The sequence below is a fragment of the Microcaecilia unicolor genome, chromosome 1 (assembly GCF_901765095.1).
Source record: "Microcaecilia unicolor chromosome 1, aMicUni1.1, whole genome shotgun sequence".
NCBI lineage: Eukaryota > Metazoa > Chordata > Amphibia > Gymnophiona > Siphonopidae > Microcaecilia > Microcaecilia unicolor.
The window spans coordinates 757,712,706-757,725,417 of record NC_044031.1 but is presented as its reverse complement, the minus strand read 5'-3'; the positions used below and the strand labels follow the sequence as shown (position 1 = coordinate 757,725,417).

The following is a 12,712-nucleotide window of genomic DNA, read 5'->3' as shown; positions in this document are numbered from 1 at the left end:
GTAAATTACCCCCACAGTGAGCCCAAATGCTCCTTGTGATCTTGGGCAAGTCACTTAACCCTCCTTTGCCTCAGGTACAAACTTAGATTGTGAGACCTCCTGGGACAGAGAAATATCCAGAGTACCTGAATGTAACTCACCTTGAGCTACTACTGGAAAAGGTGTGAACAAAATCTAAATAAATAAATAAAGATTCCATTCAGAATATCAAAGAATAGCAACATTTCATGTAGAACCCCAAAGAATATCAAGATTCTGGAATCCTAAAGAGTGACAAGATTCCATGCAGAATCTCAAACAGTAGCAACATTCCATGTAGAACCCTAAAGCCTAACAAACCAGTCTTGCAATGCAAAGGTGGCCAGTTCAAATCCCACTGCTGCTCCTTGTGATCTTGGGCAAGTCACTTAACCCTCCATTGCCTCAGGTACAAACTTAGATTGTGAGCCCTCCTGGGACAGAGAAATATCCAGAGTACCTGAATGTAACTCACCTTGAGCTACTACTGAAAAGGGTGTGAACAAAATCTAAATAAATAAATAAGATTCTCCGAGGACAAGCAGGCTGCTTGTTCTCACGACTAGGGTGACGTCCGCGGCAGCCCCCACCAACCGGAAAAAGCTTCGCGGGACGGTCGGCACGCAGGGCACGCCCACCGCGCATGCGCGGCCGTCTTCCCGCCCGTGCGCGACCGCTCCCGCCAGTTCCTTTTTTTCCGCGACTGGAGAGAGTTGTGCTTTTGCCACTCTCTCTGTTTTCAGCCGCCGGATTTTTCGACCGCGTTTACGCGGATCGTTGCTTTGCTTCGGATTACTGTTCGGTTTTTCCCTTTTCTTGTTTGTTAAAAAAAAAAAAAAAAAAAAAAAAAAAACAACTCTGCGCGTGTGGAGCACGCGCTCCCCTTTTCCCTCGCTTCTAGCGGGGACGCCACGTTGCGGCCTAGTGGTCGCTCGGTCGTTTATTTTTTCGTGGTGTGATTTTAGCCACCATTGACGACTTTGACTTCGCCGACGCGATTTTTCCGTCGATGTCCTCGAAGGTCCCGAGTGGATTTAAAAAGTGTGGTCGCTGCGGCCGGCCGATCTCGCAGACCGACACCCACGCTTGGTGCCTCCAGTGCCTCGGGCCGGAGCACAATCTCAAGTCGTGTGCTTTGTGTCTCGGTCTCCGGAAACGGACTCAGGTTGCGAGGCAAGTTCTGCGGGACCGTCTTTTTGGAACTTGCGCCGGCCCCTCGACGTCGACCTCGACGGCATCGGTATCGAAGGCCGGTTCTTCGGTACCGGTATCGATGCCCGAGACATCGGCACCGATGGCAGCGACCCCAGGAGAACAGGTCCCGTCGGCCCGCCGGTCCGCCGGTGAGAGTGGGGTTGAGAGGCCGCGCGGGCAGTCGGCCCCGGTCACTCCCTCAGCTCGTGAGCCATGGGACCGAACCCTGTCTGACCCGGTACCTCGAGACCGAGGGGGATCGACCTCCTCCTCCTCCATGCCCTCCGGCGCCGGTGACGTGCATCGAAAAAAGGACAAGAAGCGTCGTCACCGGGCGCCCTCGGTGCATCCCGAAGAGGAGTCGACGCGAGAGGAGAGGTCCCCGTCGGTTGTGGAGGTACCGACGCGTCGGGGTTCCGGCACCTCGGTGCCGTCTCCTGGCTCCCAGCAGCTTCCGGCACCGACACCCTTACCGGCCCCACCGCCTTTCCCGGCAGCGGGCCTGGACGAGTGCCTCAGAGCCATCCTTCCGGGGATCCTGGAAGGGCTGATGCGCCAGGCTGTGCCGGCGCCGGGGGTGCTTGCGCCCTCGGCGCCGATGACTGTGGCGCCGGCGAGCTCTAGCCCGGCGCCGGGGCTGTCGACACCGCCGCCGCTTGCGGTGCCGGTCTCGACTGCCACGCAGGTGGAGTCCCCGTCGACGTCGATGGAGGGAGCTCCGTCCCCGCCGGCGCGGGAGTCCACCGCTCGACGACACCGAGACCTCGGTGCCTCGACGTCGAGCCGGGCCCGGTACAGGACTCAGCTACATGAGCTAATGTCCGATACCGAGGATGAGGACTCGTGGGGGGAAGAGGAGGACCCTAGATATTTCTCCTCAGAGGAGTCTACGGGCCTTCCCTCGGACCCCACGCCTTCACCGGAGAGGAAGCTCTCACCTCCTGAGAGTCTCTCCTTTGCCTCCTTTGTGCGGGATATGTCTATCAGCATTCCCTTCCCCGTGGTCTCTGTGGAAGAGCCGAGGGCCGAGATGCTCGAGGTCCTCGACTATCCATCACCACCTAGAGAGTCCTCCACGGTGCCGCTGCACAATGTCCTGAAGGAGACGCTGCTCCGGAACTGGGTGCGACCATTAACTAACCCCACCATTCCCAAGAAAGCAGAGTCCCAGTACAGGATCCACTCTGACCCAGAGCTCATGCGGCCCCAATTGCCCCATGACTCAGCGGTCGTGGATTCTGCTCTCAAGAGGGCACGGAGTTCGAGGGATACCGCCTCGGCGCCCCCGGGGCGGGAGTCTCGCACTCTGGACTCGTTTGGGAGGAAGGCCTACCAATCCTCCATGCTCGTGACCCGCATCCAGTCATACCTGCTCTATATGAGCATTCACATGCGGACCTATGTGCAACAACTGGCGGACCTGGTCGAGAAGCTCCCGCCGGAGCAGTCCAGGCCTTATCAGGAGGTGGTCAGGCAGCTGAAGGCGTGCAGAAAGTTCCTGTCCAGGGGTATTTTTGACACCTGTGACGTGGCATCTCGTGCTGCGGCCCAAGGTATAGTGATGCGCAGGCTCTCATGGCTGCGTGCCTCTGACCTGGACAACCGCACCCAGCAGAGACTGGCTGACGTCCCTTGCCGGGGGGATAACATTTTTGGTGAGAAGGTCGAGCAGATGGTGGACCAACTGCATCAGCGGGAAACCGCTCTCGACAAGCTCTCCCACCGGGCGCCTTCAGCATCCACCTCAGCAGGTGGACGTTTTTCCCGGGCCCGGCAGGCTGCACCCTATTCTTTTGCAAAGCGTAGGTACAACCAGCCGGCCCGAAGGCCTCGTCAGGCACAGGGACAGCCCCAGCGCGCTCGTTCCCGTCAACAGCGTGCGCCTAAGCAGCCCCCTGCGCCTCCACAGCAAAAGCCAGGGACGGGCTTTTGACTGGATACACGGGAACATAGCCGCCCTCAAAGTGTCCGTACCGGACGATCTGCCGGTCGGGGGGAGGTTAAAATTTTTTCACCAAAGGTGGCCTCTCATAACCTCCGACCAGTGGGTTCTCCAAATAGTGCGGTGCGGATACGCCCTGAATTTGGCCTCCCTGCCTCCAAATTGTCCTCCGGGAGCTCAATCCTTCAGCTCCTATCACAAGCAGGTACTTGCAGAGGAACTCTCCGCCCTTCTCAGCGCCAATGCGGTCGAGCCCGTACCACCCGGGCAGGAAGGGCAGGGATTCTATTCCAGGTACTTCCTTGTGGAAAAGAAAACAGGGGGGATGCGTCCCATCCTAGACCTGAGAGGCCTGAACAAATTCCTGGTCAAAGAAAAGTTCAGGATGCTTTCCTTGGGCACCCTTCTGCCAATGATTCAGAAAAACGATTGGCTATGTTCCCTGGATTTAAAGGATGCATATACTCACATCCCGATACTGCCAGCTCACAGACAGTATCTCAGATTCCGCCTGGGCGCACGGCACTTTCAGTATTGTGTGCTGCCCTTTGGGCTCGCCTCCGCCCCACGAGTGTTTACAAAGTGCCTCGTGGTGGTGGCGGCGTACCTACGCAGGCTGGGAGTGCACGTGTTCCCATATCTCGACGATTGGCTGGTCAAGAACACCTCGGAGGCAGGAGCCCTCCGGTCCATGCAGTGCACTATTCAACTTCTGGAGCTGCTGGGGTTTGTGATAAATTACCCAAAGTCCCATCTCCAGCCATCCCAGTCTCTGGAATTCATAGGAGCGCTGCTGAATACCCAGACGGCTCAGGCCTACCTTCCCGAAGCGCGGGCCACCAATCTCCTGGCCCTGGCTTCGCAGACCAGAGCGTCTCAGCAGGTCACAGCTCGGCAGATGTTGAGACTTCTGGGTCATATGGCCTCCACAGTTCATGTGACTCCCAAGGCTCGTCTTCACATGAGATCTGCTGAATGGACCCTAGCTTCCCAGTGGTTCCAAGCCACCGGGAATCTAGAAGATGTCATCCGCCTCTCCACCAGTTGCCGCACTTCACTGCTCTGGTGGACCATCCGGACCAATTTGACCCTGGGACGTCCATTCCAAATTCCGCAGCCTTCGAAAGTGCTGACGACGGATGCATCTCGCCTGGGGTGGGGAGCTCACGTCGATGGGCTTCACACCCAGGGTCTGTGGTCCCTCCAGGAAAAGGATCTACAGATCAACCTCCTGGAGCTCCGAGCGATCTGGAACGCACTGAAGGCTTTCAGAGATCGGCTGTCCTACCAAATTATCCAAATTCGGACAGACAATCAGGTTGCAATGTATTACGTCAACAAGCAGGGGGGCACCGGATCTCGCCCCCTGTGTCAGGAAGCCGTCGGGATGTGGCGTTGGGCGTGCCGGTTCGGCATGCTCCTCCAAGCCACATACCTGGCAGGCGTAAACAACAGTCTGGCCGACAGACTGAGCAGAGTCATGCAACCGCACGAGTGGTCGCTCCATTCCAGAGTGGTACGCAAGATCTTCCGAGAGTGGGGCACCCCCTCGGTGGATTTTTTCGCCTCTCAGACCAACCACAAGCTGCCTCTGTTCTGTTCCAGACTTCAGACACACGGCAGGCTAGCGTCAGATGCCTTTCTCCTTCATTGGGGGACCGGCCTCATGTATGCTTATCCTCCCATACCTTTGGTGGGGAAGACCTTACTGAAGCTCAAGCAAGACCGCGGCACCATGATTCTGATAGCGCCCTTTTGGCCCCGTCAGATCTGGTTCCCTCTTCTTCTGGAGTTGTCCTCAGAAGAACCGTGGAGATTGGAGTGTTTTCCGACTCTCATTTCGCAGAACGACGGAGCGTTGCTGCACCCCAACCTTCAATCCCTGGCTCTCACGGCCTGGATGTTGAGGGCGTAGACTTCGCTGCGTTGGGTCTGTCTGAGGGTGTCTCCCGGGTCTTGCTTGCCTCTAGGAAGGATTCCACTAAAAAGAGTTACTTTTTCAAGTGGAGGAGGTTTGTCGTTTGGTGTGAGAGCAAGGCCCTAGAACCTCGCTCTTGCCCTGCACAGAACCTGCTTGAATACCTTCTGCACTTATCAGAGTCTGGCCTCAAGACCAACTCAGTAAGGAATCACCTTAGTGCGATTAGTGCTTACCATTATCGTGTGGAAGGTAAAGCCATCTCTGGAGAGCCTTTAGTCGTTCGATTCATGAGAGGCTTGCTTTTGTCAAAGCCCCCTATCAAGCCTCCTACTGTGTCATGGGATCTCAACGTCGTCCTCACCCAGCTGATGAAACCTCCTTTTGAGCCACTGAATACCTGCCATCTGAAGTACTTGACCTGGAAGGTCATTTTCTTGGTGGCAGTTACTTCAGCTCGTAGGGTCAGTGAGCTTCAAGCCCTAGTAGCTCATGCTCCATATACCAAATTTCATCACAACAGAGTAGTGCTCCGCACCCACCCAAAGTTCCTGCCGAAGGTGGTGTCGGAGTTCCATCTTAACCAGTCAATTGTCTTGCCAACATTCTTCCCCAGGCCGCATACCCGCCCTGCTGAACGTCAGTTGCACACATTGGACTGCAAGAGAGCATTGGCCTTCTATCTGGAGCGGACACAGCCCAACAGACAGTCCGCCCAATTGTTTATTTCTTTCGACCCTAACAGGCTAGGGGTCGCTGTCGGGAAACGCACCATCTCCAATTGGCTAGCAGATTGCATTTCCTTCACTTACGCCCAGGCTGGGCTGACTCTTGAGGGTCATGTTACGGCTCATAGTATCAGAGCCATGGCAGCGTCGGTGGCCCACTTGAAGTCAGCCACTATTGAAGAGATCTGCAAGGCTGCGACGTGGTCATCTGTCCACACATTCACATCTCATTACTGCCTCCAGCAGGATACCCGACGCGACAGTCGGTTCGGGCAGTCGGTGCTGCAGAATCTGTTTGGGGTGTAAATCCAACTCCACCCTCCAGGACCCGAATTTATTCTGGTCAGGCTGCACTCTCAGTTAGTTGTTCTTCGTAGGTCAATTTCTGTTGTACCCTCGCCGTTGCGAGGTTCAATTGACCTGGGTTATTGTTTTGAGTGAGCCTGAGAGCTAGGGATACCCCAGTCGTGAGAACAAGCAGCCTGCTTGTCCTCGGAGAAAGGGTATGATACATACCTGTAGCAGTTGTTCTCCGAGGACAGCAGGCTGATTGTTCTCACCTACCCTCCCTCCTCCCCTTTGGAGTTGTGTGTTTCATCTTTTGCTAGTTATTCAACTGGCGGGAGCGGTCGCGCACGGGCGGGAAGACGGCCGCGCATGCGCGGTGGGCGTGCCCTGCGTGCCGACCGTCCCGCGAAGCTTTTTCCGGTTGGTGGGGGCTGCCGCGGACGTCACCCTAGTCGTGAGAACAATCAGCCTGCTGTCCTCGGAGAACAACTGCTACAGGTATGTATCATACCCTTTCTGGAATCTTAAAGAGTGACAAGATATTCCATGCAGAATCTCAAAGAGTAGCGACATTCCATGTAGAACCCCAAAGAATAGCAAGATTCTGGAGTGGAGGAGTGGCCTAGTGGTTAGAGCACCTCACTGCTTTGGGATGTAAGTTCAAAACCAGGGCTGACCAAAAAGTGTCCAGTGTGCGACTGGGTAACTTGGCATCTCTACACCAGGATGCCTTGTTGGAGGAGTTGCCTAGTGGTTAGAGCACCGGTCTTGACATCCAGAGGTGGCCAGTTCAAATCCCACTGCTGCTTCTTGTGATCTTGGGCAAGTCACAGGTACAAACTTAGATTGTGAGCCCTCCTGGGACAGAGAAATATCCAGAGTACCTGAATGTAACTCACCTTGAACTACTACTGAAAAAGGTGTGAGCAAAATCTAAATAAATAAAGATGAGAATGCGAGGCTGTTGTACCGCAGCGCACAGCTTGATCACTGGATCACTAAGGTGGCGGCAAGGTCGCTGTAAAGCCATGTTATTAAAAATGAAGTCCCTGAAAGTTGTAGCCAGTGGAATTTCTGAAATTCTGCAGCAAAAAGAGCCTGCACTGGAAAATGACTGCCCAGTGTTTATAAAGGCAGTCAAACAGGAATGTTACTGTTGGATCCTGCTAGGCCACGTCAGCTGCTATATTATTCCACTGCAGACATGATATATTTTTATCCCGAGCTGTAGGGCCTGGATGTGGTATAGAAACCTGTTACTACCATCAGGTGCCACCTGCTAATATTCCCTGAGGAGGGGCAGCAGGGGGGTCAACACGTATTGCGACGACAATAGTTCAGTAACCTGAAAAGCTGCCACACTGAACAGACTCTTCCAGCTCTGTAAATGGAATTTCTAGGAATTTAAACGTTTCCTTTCTTGAAATACATTTACTACTACTATTTATCATTTCTATAGCGCTACAAGGCATACGCAGCGCTGTACACCATACACAAAAAGAGACAGTCCCTGCTCAAAGAGCTTACAATCATTTACTGAAGTAAATCACCTGGTACATATCCAGGTCTTTTTTAAAAAACTTTTTTTGTAGGGCAAAGCAAAATGACAGTCAATTATTTTCTTAAGTGGGAGGGCCCATGGATGACTGTGAACCAGGGGAGTAGTTGGGTGGGGCCACGGGGGCATGGGCCCCCACAGATTTAGCACTGGCCCCCTGTACTTTCGACCCCCCGCCGCCGCTGACCCTCCCTCGCCACTTTCGATCCCCCCTCCTGCTGTCGCTGCTACCTGGTACCTTTGCTGGCAGGGGTCCTCAATCCCCGCCAGCTGAAGTCTTCTTCAGCGCCTGTTTCTGTGAGTTCTGACTCCTGACGTCCTGGATGTCAGGAGTCAGGACTCACAGAAACAGATCAGCGAAGGCGCTGGAGACAAGAACTGAAGAAGACTTTGGGGGGGGGGGACCCCCGCCAGCAAAGGTACCAGATGGCGGCTGAGGAGGGGTGGCGGAGGCGGCGGGAGGGGGGATCGAAAGTGGCGGGGGAGGGGCGGCGGTGGCTGGGGGAGGCTGTGCCCCCCCCCCCACCTCGGGCTCTGGACCCCCCTCCCGCCCCTGCTGTCAACGTATCCTGCTGGTACTACACAAAACATTTCTTTTCCATTGAGTTCAGTATCACTTTTTCAGTATCTTACAGCATTAAGCACTGTAAATAGAGCACAGTGTGAGAAGTGCCATAAACTGATTTGATGGGCTATTATTTTGGATGACTTTTCTCTTGCTTCTGTGAATCCTAGTGGTTTTTGAGTTCCCATTCCAGCAGAAAGCAGGCTATCATCTTTTTTTTTTTTCCAAATAAGACAAAATGACCACCATTTGAGAAGAAATGGAAGTTGTGAACATCTCATAACATATCCGGGTCTTCTAAGCTTCTACACACTGGCTAGTTCATGTTGTTGACTGAAGAGAGACTTCTCCTTTCTCTGAAAGAACTTGACAACCCACAAGTTGCCATCACAGCATAAGTACATAAGTATTGCCATACTGGGAAAGACCAAAGGTTCATCAAGCCCAGCATCCTGTTTCCAACAGTGTTCCATGATGGGATGGAGTGTCTAAGCATAAGTACATAAGTACAGACTCGTAAGGTCCTCTTGTAATTTTTCACAATCCTCCCGCGATTTAACGACTGACTAACTTTGTGTCATCACATAATCCCAGTGATACAGCATTTGTGCATTTCAATCAATGCAAGGATAATGCAGGTTATAAAATAACAAAATACAATGGAAAGTTAAAAATAATAAAGAAAAAAAAAAAGAAAATTAGACATATCATTACCAGAAAATAATGATTAAACTACAACTCCCAAAAGAGTAGCAACAGTATTGAAAATTACAGAGACACAAAAGCAATCTATGTTCAACAAAGACTACAAAGCTTCACACGTGTAAAGGGGGTGTCCTGATTCACACCCCAAGGCTCCACAGAACACTTACAGCCAGATGTATCAACCAAACGTAAAAAAAGCAAAAACGTAAAAGCTGTTACCGAATTTTAAAAAACGAACAATGCAGCAAAAAAACAAGTCGCACATGTTCGGTGCGGTATTTGAAAGTACAATGCATCAATCTGCTGGAATCCCCGTTGGTAATTGGCCCCTAAAGCATGCGCAGAGCAGCCAAGTGTTATGCTGGCTGCTCTGCGCATGCCACACACGTCAACCCCCCCCCCCAAAACAAAACACAAACACGTGGATCGGGAGGGGGCAAAGGCGCTCGTCAGGAGCGTCCTGTATGGACGTCCTTGCCCCCCCCCCCCCGCCCGTGGTCGCCGCTGCTGCTCCCCGCTTCCTCCCCCAGCATTAAATAAAAAGACAAAACGGCGACGATCTCAGGGGGGGGCGGGGCATGGGGCGGAGGGAGGCGGAGCTGTGTGGAGAAAGAGTTTAGAGACAGGAAGGGAGGGGGGCCAGGGCTCCTAAAGCTTTGAGTTTTGTTTTGTGTTTTTATTTAGTGCTGGGGGAAGAAGCGGGGAGCAGCAGCGGCGACCACGGGCGGGGGGGGGCAAGGACGTCCATACAGGACGCTCCTGACGAGCGCCTTTGCCCCCTCCCGAACTTTTTTTTTTCAGTTTTATAGTGATGCAGGGGGAGCGGGGAGCAGCAGTGACCTCGGGCATCAATAAAAGACGCCCCTGACGCGCGTTTTTGCCCCCCCTCGCTTTTTTTCTTGTTTTTTACATTACAGTTTTCAGTCGGATAGCCCTAACGACAGGTACAGACCTGTCGTTAGCTTTCCGGCACTTTTCCTACGTTAGGGTAGTCGGAAAACTTTGATGCATCTCGTTTCAATGGGGTTTCTAAACAATTTGCTCATCTGCATTCCGTTTTCGTTTTCTGCTACCGTGGTCGGAAAATGGCCTTTAATGCATGCCACGGTTCGAAAATTCTTCGTTAGAGGGTCGTTAAAGGGTCATTAAAGCTTAGTGCATCTGCCTCTTAGTCTTCCCGATCCTCTCCCTTCCGTCGCTCTTAAAATGCACATTCCTCCAGGGAAGCGGGTTCTGTCTTGGGGAAAGAGATTTCCCTTTAAAACCCTGGTGTAGATAACTGACACAGATATGGGGTACTGAAGAAAAAGTTACCTTACACAAGGTAGACCTAACACGGAGTTGTGTTTTAGTGAAGGTCGCTCGCATTTTGAAGCCTTGATACCTCCAGTAAGGTACCTTTTTCTTAAGAACATAAGAGTAGCCATACTGGGTCAGACCAATGGTCCATCTAGCCCAATATGCTGTTTCCAACAGTGGCCAAGCCAGGTCACAAGTACCTGGCAGAAACCCAAACCATTGCAAAACTCCATGCTACCATTCCCAGGGCAAGCAGTAGCTTCCCCATGTCTGTCTCAATAGCAGACTATGGACTCTTCCTCCAGGAACTTGTCCAAATCATTTTTTAAACCCAGATAAGCAAACCACTGTTCCCACATCCTCCGTCAAATATTTTCAGAGCTTAACTATTTGCTGAGTGAAAAAAATATTTCCTTCTATTTGTTTCAAAAATATTTCCTTGTAGCTTCCTCGAGTGGCCCCTAGTACTTTTGGAATGAGTAAAAACTCGATTTACTCGTACTCATTCTACACCACTCAGGATTTTGTAGACCTCAGTCATATGTCCCCTCATCTGTCTCTTTTCCAAGCTGAAGAGTCCTAACCTCTTTAGCCTTTCCTTATCTGAAAGGAGTTCTGTCCCCTTTTTCATTTTGGTCGCTCTTCTTTCAACCTTTTCTAATGCCGCTATGTCTTTTTTGAGATACAGTGACCAGAACTGAACGCAATACCCAAGGTGCGGTCGCACTATGGAGCAATACAAAGGCATTATAGTATTTTCGATCTTATTCACCATCCCTTTCCTAATAATTCCTAGCATCCTGTTTGCTTTTTGGGCTGCCGCTATACACTGAACAGAAGATTTCAGCGTATTATCTACAACGACACCTAGATCATTTGTCCACATTAAATTTCATCTGCCATTTGGATGCCCAATCTTCCAATTTCCTACGGTCTTCCTGCAATATTTCACAGTCCACACATGTTTTAACAACCTTGAATAGTTTTGTATCATCTGCAAATGTAATCACCTCACTCGTCGTTCCAAATTCCATATCACTTATAAATATATAAAATAGCACCGGTCCCAGTACTGATCCCTGCGGCACTCCACTGTTCACCCTTCTCCATTGAGAGAATTTACCACTTAACCCAACCCTCTGTTTTCTGTCCAAAAACCAATTCCTAATCCAGAACCTTTGGCTTCAGAATGACGTTGCGTGAAGTCTTGCTTGAGCCACAAATTCAGCCACTCAAGATTGAGTGACAAGGGCAATTATTCTTGGGGTCTGGGTGAAAAACACAGTAAGATTCCCATGGCTACAGAATGTATTTCTGGTTTTCAAGCTCCAAACAGTGCCAAAGTGATCAGAGCAAGTTTCCCCGGCCACTAAACATCCATTTGCATATTGGACCCTCTCTGCCTGATATTCAAAATGAATTTTTACCGGCCGCAGACTGGTTAAATCCCTTGGACGGGGCTAGCTGCTAATATTCAGTGGCATTTAACTGGCTGAATGCCGCTGAATATCGTGGTTAGCGCCAAACTTAAAGCTGGTTATCTTGGGGGTGGAGTCAGCACATAAGTGGCAAGGGTTAGTGCATACATGGGATAAATGTGTGTCCTGTTTTTATGTGGTAACTCATGGCCACTTAAGTGATGGCTATGTGGTAGCCAGCTTAAAAATAACCAGATATTCAAAGCTGAAGCTCGCAAATGTCCCGGCTTTGAATATCCAGGAATAATACTGTCGGCAGTGAGCAAAACGCTCACCGCTGACGGCTGAATATTGACCGCTGTATTTTTAATCAGACTTACCAGCATGGGCAGCACTTTTCTTTATAACCATCAGAGGAGAAGGTAAAAGACATTCACAGAGCTTCGGAAGGTGATTCTTCTTCCCCTACCCCTCTGGATCCAAAGCAAAATCTAATTTTCCCTGTTGTAGACAGTTGGAACCGTAACACCACAACCTGCTGGGGGTGGGGAGTGGACGGGGAGGGTTGAGGGTGGTGCTACACTCCTGTCTTGGGACAAAGCAAAACAGAACTAGAACTTTCCCTACAAGAGTTCATGTGCTCCCTCTACTGGTAGAAGCCACTTCCTGCGCTTCCAGTGGGGATGTGCCGAGATATCCCTATGTGTGAATGGACGCATGTATCAGTTAATAAGGATAAAGGGCTATCAGAAATATTGTAGTGTATAGTGGGTATAATTATAGCTTAGCAAAATCATTTGTCAAAATGTACTGCTCTCAAGACTGAGGCACCAAAAGTCAATCTTGGATTGCAAATGTTTTCATCAATTCGATGCTAAAAATACTGCCCATGGAAAGCTTTCTGAAGAATTTGCAACAAGTTTTTAGACCTTAAGCTGAAGACTGAGCTAGGCTTGAGAGAGGTTTCCGTCACTGAAAGTGTGAGAGTTGAGCAGAGCCCTTTCCCTTGGAAGAGGATATGGTATTCTTCACCAAGCTCCTCCTGGGGATATGTGGGAAATTTATCGTGGCTGGTGTTC

General features: G+C 51.3%; 1 protein-coding gene across 1 annotated transcript in view; it reads left to right on the top strand.

Moving 5' to 3' along the window:
• The window catches only part of LOC115462728 (A disintegrin and metalloproteinase with thrombospondin motifs 17-like), a 117,004-nt gene that overhangs the window by 78,087 nt on the left and 26,205 nt on the right, over positions 1 to 12,712 (top strand). The gene's annotated exons all lie outside the window — the stretch shown is intronic.